The 11,230-nt window shown below is 44.4% G+C and overlaps 2 long non-coding RNA genes across 10 annotated transcripts; both read left to right on the top strand.

The window, feature by feature from the left end:
• Nucleotides 1-3,225: 3,225 nt before the first annotated feature.
• Nucleotides 3,226-6,639, top strand: LOC127918759 (uncharacterized). Its single transcript, XR_008100739.1, has 3 exons — nucleotides 3,226-3,496; nucleotides 6,030-6,080; nucleotides 6,201-6,639. It is a non-coding gene; the product is annotated as an uncharacterized LOC127918759 (long non-coding RNA).
• An 897-nt stretch (nucleotides 6,640-7,536) lies between these two features.
• On the top strand, nucleotides 7,537-10,507 carry LOC127918760 (uncharacterized). Of its 9 annotated transcripts, none has more exons than XR_008100747.1 (4): nucleotides 7,537-7,749; nucleotides 7,822-7,959; nucleotides 8,009-8,054; nucleotides 10,497-10,507. It is a non-coding gene; the product is annotated as an uncharacterized LOC127918760 (long non-coding RNA). The 9 variants fall into 9 exon arrangements; XR_008100740.1 differs by lacking the exon at nucleotides 10,497-10,507 and adding an exon at nucleotides 8,195-8,301; XR_008100746.1 differs by lacking the exon at nucleotides 10,497-10,507 and adding an exon at nucleotides 8,195-8,301 and having other exon boundaries at nucleotides 7,822-7,913.
• Nucleotides 10,508-11,230: the final 723 nt, after the last annotated feature.

An 11,230-nucleotide genomic window follows, 5' to 3' on the forward strand; every position in this document is an offset into this window, starting at 1 on the left:
GATGTTATTGGTCACATACACATGGTTAGCAGATGTTATTGGTCACATACACGTGGTTAGCAGATGTTATTGGTCACATACACATGGTTAGCAGATGCTATTGGTCACATGGTTAGCATATGTTATTGGTCCCATACACGTGGTTAGCAGATGTTATTGGTCACATACACCTGGTTAGCAGATGCTATTGGTCACATACACGTGGTTAGCAGACGTTATTGGTCACATGGTTAGCAGATGTTATTGGTCACATACACATGGTTAGCAGATGTTATTGGTCACATACACATGGTTAGCAGATGTTATTGTTCCCATACACATGGTTAGCAGATGTTATTGGTCACATACACATGGTTAGCAGATGTTATTGTTCCCATACACGTGGTTAGCAGATGTTATTGGTCCCATACACATGGTTAGCAGATGTTATTGGTCACATGGTTAGCAGATGTTATTGGTCACATACACATGGTTAGCAGATGTTATTGGTCACATACACATGGTTAGCAGATGTTATTGGTCACATACCCGTGTTTAGCAGATGTTATTGGTCACGTGTTTAACAGATGTTATTGGTTCCATACACATGGTTAGCAGATGTTATTGGTTCCATACACATGGTTAGCAGATGTTATTGGTCACATACACATGGTTAGCAGATGTTATTGGTCCCATACACATGGTTAGCAGATGCTATTGGTCACATACACATGGTTAGCAGATGCTATTGGTCACATACACATGGTTAGCAGATGCTATTGGTCACATACACATGGTTAGCAGATGCTATTGGTCACATACACATGGTTAGCAGATGCTATTGGTCACATACACATGGTTAGCAGATGCTATTGGTCACATACACGTGGTTAGCAGATGTTATTGGTCACATACACGTGGTTAGCAGATGTTATTGGTCACATACACATGGTTAGCAGATGTTATTGGTCACATACACGTGGTTAGCAGATGTTATTGGTCACATACACGTGGTTAGCAGATGTTATTGGTCACATACACATGGTTAGCAGATGCTATTGGTCACATACACATGGTTAGCAGATGTTATTGGTCACATACACATGGTTAGCAGATGCTATTGGTCACATACACATGGTTAGCAGATGTTATTGGTCACATACACATGGTTAGCAGATGTTATTGGTCACATACACATGGTTAGCAGATGCTATTGGTCACATACACATGGTTAGCAGATGTTATTGGTCACATATTGGTCACATGGTTAGCAGATGTTATTGGTCACATACACATGGTTAGCAGATGTTATTGGTCACATACACATGGTTCATTGGTCACATATGGTTAGCAGATGGTCACATACACATGGTTAGCAGATGCTATTGGTCACATACACATGGTTAGCAGATGTTATTGGTTACACATGGATGTTATTGGTCACATACACGTGGTTAGCAGATGTTATTGGTCACATACATACATGGTTAGCAGATGTTATTGGTCACATACACGTGGTTAGCAGATGTTATTGGTCACATACACATGGTTAGCAGATGTTATTGGTCACATGGTTAGCAGATGTTATTGGTCACATGGTTAGCAGATGTTATTGGTCACATGGTTAGCAGATGTTATTGGTCACATGGTTAGCAGATGTTATTGGTCACATACACGTGGTTAGCAGATGTTATACACATGGTTACAGATGTTATTGGTCACATACACGTGGTTAGTAGATGTTATTGGTCACATACACATGGTTAGCAGATGCTATTGGTCACATACATGGTTAGCAGATGTTATTGGTGGTTAGCAGATGTTATTGGTCACATACACATGGTTAGCAGATGTTATTGGTCACATACACAGATGTTATTGGTTAGCAGATGTTATTGGTCACATGTGGTTAGCAGATGTTAGATGTTATTGGTATTGGTCACATACCCGTGTTTAGCAGATGTTATTGGTCACATGGTTAGCAGATGCTATTGGTCACATACACATGGTTATGTTATTGGATGATGCTATTGGTCACATACACATGGTTAGCAGATGTTATTGGTCACATGGTTAGCAGATATTGGTCACATGGTTAGCAGATGTTATTGGTCACATACACGTGGTTAGTAGATGTTATTGGTCACATACCTGTGTTTAGCAGATGTTATTGGTCACATGGTTAGCAGATGTTATTGGTCCCATACACATGGTTAGCAGATGTTATTGGTCACATACACATGGTTAGCAGATGTTATTGGTCACATACACATGGTTTGCAGATGCTATTGCGGGTGTTGCGAATAAACTTATTCCAGGGGTTTTCTTTATTTTTTATATTTTCTTTGCTTTGCACACTCTTGGCATTCTCTCAACCAGCTTCACGAGTCATCAAGGCAAAGAAAGGGTCGCTACTCTGAAGAATCTCACATAAAACATATTTTGGTTTGTTTTACACTTTTTTGGTTACTGCATGATTCCATATGTGTTTTTTTAAAGTTTTGAAGTCTTATTCTGCAATGTAGAAAATAGTTTAAAAAAAATAAAAAAAACCTTGAATCATCGGATTGTCATTCTAGATCATCTGATTGTCATTCTAGATCATCTGATTGTCATTCTAGATCATCTGGTTGTCATTCTAGATCATCTGATTGTCATTCTAGATCATGTGGTTGTCATTCTAGATCATCGGATTGTCATTCTAGATAATCTGGTTGTCATTCTAGATCATCGGATTGTCAAAATCATCGGATTGTCATTCTAGATCATCGGATTGTCATTCTAGATCATCTGATTGTCATTTGCTGGTTAGGGTTAGGGTTAGGGGTTAGGGTTAGGGTTAGGGGTTAGGGTTAGGGTTAGGGGTTAGGGTTAGGGGTTAGGGTTAGGGTTAGGGTTAGGGTTAGGGTTAGGGGTTAGGGTTAGGGTTAGGGGTTAGGGTTAGGGCCCACCTGCCAACAAATGTCTGTCTACGCTGCTGGTTTGGGTGAGATCGTTTTGGACTAGACTGAGCATCAAACTGGAAGGACTGGGCTTGTTTTAAGGGCTAGGTAACCAGTGTGTGTAAGCTGATTATCAGTAGTCAGGCTAATTTGAGCGTTAAGCCTGATGGGCCATATGCTGATTGACGCAGCACCCTGAGTCTCCTCCCCCTCAGCCAGACACTCACCTGTTCCTCCCCAGTTAATCTATTATCTCTCTCCCTCCCTCTCTCCGTCTCTCTGGGGGTGGAGGGGTGTTGTTGACTTCTGAGTTGGCATGACGATCTGACACCCTGCCGTCCAGAGCCTTCTGTCCGTTTCCACGGTGACCTGATCCCATTCCGCTATTCTGTTCTCCGAGTTCCGGACCTGTGGAGCACAGAGTGGATAACCGCTGTATACACACGGAGTGAGTTCAGAGAGAGGAGAGATCTGGGAACGCAGTGAGGATGCCAGTGCAGCAGATCTCCGTGGTCCCCGCTCGGGAGATGGCCAATAACGGCCGGAGCGCCCCTCGCTCCAAAGACAAGACCGAGGTAAGCCCCTGAACTATAACCTCTGACCCCTAAGCCCTGACCTTAACCTGAACACAGACTCTGTGGAGCTCTCTCAATGAACTGTGGGTCCTTTCTGCTGTGTGTGTGTGTGTGTGTGGGGGGTTATTCTATAACTCCTATCTATACCCAGTAGTGTGTGTTGGCTCTCTGTCCTGAGGGGAGGGTTATTCTATAACCTCCTATCTATACCCAGTAGTGTGTGTTGGCTCTCTGTCCTGAGGGGAGGGTTATTCTATAACCTCCTATCTATACCCAGTAGTGTGTGTTGGCTCTCTGTCCTGAGGGGAGGGTTATTCTATAACTCCTATCTATACCCAGTAGTGTGTGTTGGCTCTCTGTCCTGAGGGGAGGGTTATTCTATAACTTCCTATCTATACCCAGTAGTGTGTGTTGGCTCTCTGTCCTGAGGGGAGGGTTATTCTATAACCTATCTATACCCAGTAGTGTGTGTTGGCTCTCTGTCCTGAGGGGAGGGTTATTCTATAACTCCTATCTATACCCAGTAGTGTGTGTTGGCTCTCTGTCCTGAGGGGAGGGTTATTCTATAACCTCCTATCTATACCCAGTAGTGTGTGTTGGCTCTCTGTCCTGAGAGGAGGGTTATTCTATAACTCCTATCTATACCCAGTAGTGTGTGTTGGCTCTCTGTCCTGAGGGGAGGGTTATTCTATAACTCCTATCTATACCCAGTAGTGTGTGTTGGCTCTCTGTCCTGAGGGGAGGGTTATTCTATAACTCCTATCTATACCCAGTAGTGTGTGTTGGCTCTCTGTCCTGAGGGGAGGGTTATTCTATAACTCCTATCTATACCCAGTAGTGTGTGTGTTGGCTCTCTGTCCTGAGGGGAGGGTTATTCTATAACCTCCTATCTATACCCAGTAGTGTGTGTTGGCTCTCTGTCCTGAGGGGAGGGTTATTCTATAACCTCCTATCTATACCCAGTAGTGTGTGTTGGCTCTCTGTCCTGAGGGGAGGGTTATTCTATAACCTCCTATCTATACCCAGTAGTGTGTGTTGGCTCTCTGTCCTGAGGGGAGGGTTATTCTATAACCTCCTATCTATACCCAGTAGTGTGTGTTGGCTCTCTGTCCTGGGGGGAGGGTTATTCTATAACCTCCTATCTATACCCAGTAGTGTGTGTTGGCTCTCTGTCCTGAGGGGAGGGTTATTCTATAACCTCCTATCTATACCCAGTAGTGTGTGTTGGCTCTCTGTCCTGAGGGGAGGGTTATTCTATAACCTCCTATCTATACCCAGTAGTGTGTGTTGGCTCTCTGTCCTGAGGGGAGGGTTATTCTATAACCTCCTATCTATACCCAGTAGTGTGTGTTGGCTCTCTGTCCTTCAATTCCTTTTTGACAGCATTCCTTTTGATTTCAACAAAACCTTCATTTAGGACATAGAGGTGCTGAAAGTTGACCCGTTTTGCAAACCCCACCATATCATGACACATCCAACTTAAAAGCTTACAAACAGGGTTGTCAAACTGTTTTATAATTTATTTTGAAAAAGGTCAAACTGTTTGCAACAGGGTATATTGCTGCTCTACTAATGTAAAAATTAAAGAATCTAATTACACATTTTTGTACAAATGTTATTGTGAGTAGAGGAGTGAGACTTCATAGAATGAATACAGACTTTTCTCCTGACTGTAAAATCTATACCTCTGAATAGACATTTCTCCTGACTGTAAAATCTATACCTCTGAATAGACATTTCTCCTGACTGTAAAATCTATACCTCTGAATACAGACATTTCTCCTGACTGTAAAATCTATACCTCTGAATAGACATTTCTCCTGACTGTAAAATCTATACCTCTGAATAGACATTTCTCCTGACTGTAAAATCTATACCTCTGAATAGACATTTCTCCTGACTGTAAAGTCTATACCTCTGAATAGACATTTCTCCTGACTGTAAAATCTATACCTCTGAATACAGACATTTCTCCTGACTGTAAAATCTATACCTCTGAATAGACATTTCTCCTGACTGTAAAATCTATACCTCTGAATAGACATTTCTCCTGACTGTAAAATCTATACCTCTGAATAGACAGACTGTAAAATCTATACTGAATAGACATTTCTCCTGACTGTAAAATCTATACCTCTGAATAGACATTTCCTCGATGATAAAAATTTCAGTCTCTCGATGTGCAAAACTGATAGAGACATACCCCAAGCGACTAACAGCTGTAATCGCAGCAAAAGGTGGCGCTACAAAGTATTAACTTAAGGGGGCTGAATAATTTTGCACGCCCAATTTTTCAGTTTTTGATTTGTTAAAAAAGTTTTAAATATCCAATAAATGTCGTTCCACTTCATGATTGTGTCCCACTTGTTGTTGATTCTTCACAAAAAAATACAGTTTTATATATTTATGTTTGAAGCCTGAAATGTGGCAAAAGGTCGCAAAGTTCAAGGGGGTCGAATACTTTCGCAAGGCACTGTATATATATATATAAATCTTCTCTCTGCCGTCTCTCTCCCTCTTTCTCTCTCTACAGAGTATTAAAGGTCCAGGTCGGTCAGGCAGTCGATCCAGCAACATCTTGAAGGTATTGATTGGTTGATTGTTTGATTGGTCGACAGCAGTCACTGCTGATTGGTTAGAGGTGAAGACGTGTGCTGTGATTGGTTGTTGAAGTGAAGGAGTGTGCTGTGATTGGTTGTTACAGGCCAGCAGTTCTACAACAGGATTGGCTCCTGGCAGTGTTTCCAGGACAACTCCCTCCTCTCAGGACATCTGCAGGTGAGACTGTTACCCAGCGGTGCCTTCAGTTGGCTTGAACGTTTGCTAAAAGTTGCGGAACGGTTTGTACTGAAGGACACGTTTCCCCAAAACGTTTTAGAGCTCATAAAGAACCAGACATACACAACATATCTTCTGTGTCTTTACTAAGGAGCGTAGTTACAGTCACATGTTAAGGTTAGATTTTGGCTGTATGGAGCAAATATTTCAAGAGTCTGAATAAGTTTACAGTTTAGATTAAGAGTCTGAATAAGTTTACAGTTTAGATTAAGAGTCTGAATAAGTTTACAGTTTAGATTAGGAGTCTGAATAAGTTTACAGTTTAGATTAAGAGTCTGAATAAGTTTACAGTTTAGATTAAGAGTCTGAATAAGTTTACAGTTTAGATTAAGAGTCTGAATACGTTTACAGTTTAGATTAAGAGTCTGAATAAGTTTACAGTTTAGATTAAGAGTCTGAATAAGTTTACAGTTTAGATTAAGAGTCTGAATAAGTTTACAGTTTAGATTAAGAGTCTGAATAAGTTTACAGTTTAGATTAAGAGTCTGAATAAGTTTACAGTTTAGATTAAGAGTCTGAATAAGTTTACAGTTTAGATTAAGAGTCTGAATAAGTTTACAGTTTAGATTAAGAGTCTGAATAAATTTACAGTTTAGATTAAGAGTCTGAATAAGTTTACAGTTTAGATTAAGAGTTTCAATAAATTTACAGTTTAGATTAAGAGTCTGAATAAGTTTACAGTTTAGATTAAGAGTCTGAATAAGTTTACAGTTTAGATTAAGAGTCTGAATAAGTACAGTTTAGATTAAGAGTCTGAATAAATGTACAGTTTAGATTAAGAGTCTGAATAAGTTTACAGTTTAGATTAAGAGTCTGAATAAGTTTACAGTTTAGATTAAGAGTCTGAATAAGTTTACAGTTTAGATTAAGAGTCTGAATAAATTTACAGTTTAGATTAAGAGTCTGAATAAAGTTTACAGTTTAGATTAAGAGTCTGAATAAGTTTACAGTTTAGATTAAGAGTCTGAATAAGTTTACAGTTTAGATTAAGAGTCTGAATAAGTTTACAGTTTAGATTAAGAGTCTGAATAAGTTTACAGTTTAGATTAAGAGTCTGAATAAGTTTACAGTTTCATCACCTATAGGTGTTGTCTATGTTAACAGGTCTGGTTGATTCCTCTAGCTGGCCCATCAGGTAGCTAACAGACCTGGTCTGGTTGATTCCTCTAGCTGGCCATCATCAGGTAGTCCATCAGCCTGGTCTGGTTGATTCCTCTAGCTGGCCCATCAGGTAGCTAACAGCCTGGTCTGGTTGATTCCTCTAGCTGGCCCATCAGGTAGCTAACAGCCTGGTCTGGTTGATTCCTCTAGCTGGCCCATCAGGTAGCTAACAGCCTGGTCTGGTTGATTCCTCTAGCTGGCCCATCAGGTAGCTAACAGCCTGGTCTGGTTGATTCCTCTAGCTGGCCCATCAGGTAGCTAACAGCCTGGTCTGGATTCCTGATTCCTCTAGCTGGTCCATCAGGTAGCTAAGTCTGGCCCATCAGGTAGCTAACAGCCTGGTCTGGTTGATTCCTCTAGCTGGCCCATCAGGTAGCTAACAGCCTGGTCTGGTTGATTCCTCTAGCTGGCCCATCAGGTAGCTAACAGCCTGGTCTGGTTGATTCCTCTAGCTGGCCCATCAGGTAGCTAACAGCCTGGTCTGGTTGATTCCTCTACCAGCTGGCCCATCAGGTAGCTAACAGCCTGGTCTGGTTGATTCCTCTAGCTGGTCCATCAGGTGGCTAACAGCCTGGTCTGGTTGATTCCTCTAGCTGGCCCATCAGGTAGCTAACAGCCTGGTCTGTTGATTCCTCTAGCTGGTCCATAGGTAGGTAGCTAACAGCCTGGTCTAGTTGATTCCTCTAGCTGGTCCATCAGGTAGCTAACAGCCTGGTCTGGTTGATTCCTCTAGCTGGCCCATCAGGTAGCTAACAGCCTGGTCTGGTTGATTCCCCTAGCTGGCCCATCAGGTAGCTAACAGCCTGGTCTGTTGATTCCTCTAGCTGGCCCATCAGGTAGCTAACAGCCTGGATCTGGTTGATTCCTCTAGCTGGTCCATCAGGTATACAGCCTGGTCTGGTTGATTCCTCTAGCTGGCCCATCAGGTAGCTAACAGCCTGGTCTGGTTGATTCCTCTAGCTGGCCCATCATAACAGCCTGGTCTGGTTGATTCCTCTAGCTGGTCCATTAGGTAGCTAACAGCCTGGTCTGGTTGAGCTGGTCCATCAGGTAGTTACCCAGGGTCTGGTTACTGTTCCATCAGGATACTGTTACCCAGGTCTGGTTGATTCCAGGGATAGCTGTTACCCATCAGGTAGCTAACAGCCTGGATCTGGTTACCCAGCTGGTCCATCAGGTAGCTTACAGCCAGGGATAGTGATTCCTCTAGCTGGTCCATAGTGTTACCCAGGGATACTGGTTTCCCTAGCTGGCCCATCAGTTACCCAATAGTATAGTATTTTAAGGGTACATTGCTCCTCATTTCTTTTCAGTTCTCTGTCTGTAAAAAACGATGTAGTACTTTTGAATTGAAACTCCCTGTGTTTGGGTCTTTGTGTGTTGTGTCCATCTGTTTCCCCAGTGTGTCTGTGTCTCATCCCAACTTTGTGTGTTGTGAATTAGTCCCACAATAAGATCCCAATGATGAGCAGTATAGGCCAGGGTGCCAGTCCTTATGTAGAGGAAGGGTGACACAGCAGTGATGAAGACTGGACAGTGTTCCGCGGTGGATTGAGGCTCCTTCTTAGGCCTTGGGTCAGGGCCAAACCAGGAAGAAGAAGAAACCAAACAGGAAGGGAGACTTTCCTGTCCGCCCCGATGCCCCAGTAATCCCACAAGATGACCCGGTCCAGAACACAGCTCTGACCGGTCTTACCGCATGGAGTGAGGGGGAGGGAGGATCAGAGAGTTTGAGAGGGGAGAGGAGGAGGGAGAGGAGAGGGGAACACCCCGTTCTCTCCTGATCCCGTCGCATCTTTTTCTCTTCCGCTAACAGCGCCGCCCCTCCTGAATCTAGATTCGTTTTGTCTTTGTAGGGGAGGCGGGGCGAGAGGCCAGATAGCTGTTTCAGGGAGAAAGGTGGGGATAGACGGTCTCTGTGGGAGTAGCAGGGAGAGGGGGGCAGAGTGGGGATGGAGCTGCTGTCTGTCACTCCAGGTCTGGTGGGGGGAAGGAGAACCAAGAGAAAGTGGGTTCCACAGGAGAAAAGTTTAGCAGTGAAGAGTCCCTCAGCATCTTGTCCAGGAGGGGAGGAGACAGTTTCGGAGCTCCCAGCGCAGGGAGGAGGCGGGGTCAAAATTCTTATATTATTATGACGCAAAGCTCATCAGCCTGGTCTGAGGATGGAGAGAGGGAGGGACAGATCACTAACAGCCTTACCAGGAGACCGGGTCAGTGGGTGGAGACAGTCCTGGTCGCCACAGAGATATGGGGGCTGCAACGCCCCTGGTCTGGTTGATGACGAGCCAGAGGTCTGCAGGTAGGTGTGTGTGTCTCTCTGTGTGTGTCTGTGTGTGTGTGTCTGTGTGTGTGTGTCTCTGTGTGTGTGTGTCTGTGTGCCCATCCGGTAGCTGTGTCCTGTGTCTCTGTGTGTGTGTCTCTGTGCTGGTGTCTCTGTGTAGTAACAGTGTTCATCTGTGTGTGTGTGTGTGGTGTGTGTCCTCTCACATGTGTGGCCCATCAGGTGTGTGTCTCTGGTGTGTGTGTGATTCTGTGTGTGGCCCTCTGGTAGCTGTGTGTCTCTGTGTGGTTGTGTCCTCTGTGTGTGTGCCCATCTGTGTGTGTGTGTTCATCTGCCTGTGTCTCTGTGTGTGTGTCTCTAGCTGGCCCATCAGGTGCTGACAGCCTGGTCTGTGTGTGTTCATCTAGCTGGCCCATCAGGTGCTAACAGCCTGGTCTGGTGTGTGTTCCTCTGTGTGGCCCATCTGTGTGTGTGTCTCTGTGTCTGTGTTGATTCTCTGTGTGTGTGTCCATCAGGTGTGTTCAGCCTGGTCTGTTGTTCACTGTGTGTGCCCATCTCTGTGTGTGTTTGTGTGTGTGTGTGTGTGTGATGTCTCTGTGTGTGTGTGTCTCTGTGTGTGTGTGTCTCAGCCTGGTGTGTGTGTGATTCCTCTAGCTGGCCCATCAGGTAGCTAACGTGTGGTCAGGTAGCTAACAGCCTGGTCTGTGTGCTGTCCATCAGGTAGCTAACAGCCTGGTCTGTGTTGTTCCTCTAGCTGGCCCATCAGGTAGCTAACAGCCTGGTCTGGTTGATTCCTCTGCTGGCCCATCAGGTAGCTAACAGCCTGGTCTGTGTGTAGGATCTGCCACTGGCCCATCAGGAGCTAACAGCCTGGTGTGGTTGATTCCTCCGCTGGCCGCTCAGGTACAGGCAGCCTGAGGTTTGATTCCTCAGGACTGTCTCAATCAGTGGATCAAGTCATCAACACACTGGTCTGGAGCTGATGCTCAATACTGGCCCATCATGGCTAACTCACGGTCTGGTCGAAACCTCTACAGGAATAAGGTACCCAGGGATAGTGTTACCCAGGGATACTGTTACCCAGGGATAGTGTTACCCAGGGATACTCAACCTCTTACCCAGGGATACTGTTACCCATCTATACCTGTTACCTCAGGGATGTGTTACCTCACCCAGGGATAGTCTTACCTCAGGGATACTGTTACCCACCTGTTACCCAGGTATAGTGTTACCCAGGGATACTGTTACCCATCTAACTGTTACCCAGGGATACTGTTACACATCTATAGTGTTACCTCAGGACACCTAACCTCTAGGGACATCTAACCTCTATACTGTTACCTCAGGGATACACCCAGGGATAGTGTTACCCAGGGATACTCTTACCCAGGGATACTCTTACCCAGGGATAGTCTTACCCAGGGACAGTGTTACCCAGGGATACTCTTACCCAG

Source organism: Oncorhynchus keta, unplaced genomic scaffold (assembly GCF_023373465.1).
Source record: "Oncorhynchus keta strain PuntledgeMale-10-30-2019 unplaced genomic scaffold, Oket_V2 Un_contig_1480_pilon_pilon, whole genome shotgun sequence".
NCBI lineage: Eukaryota > Metazoa > Chordata > Actinopteri > Salmoniformes > Salmonidae > Oncorhynchus > Oncorhynchus keta.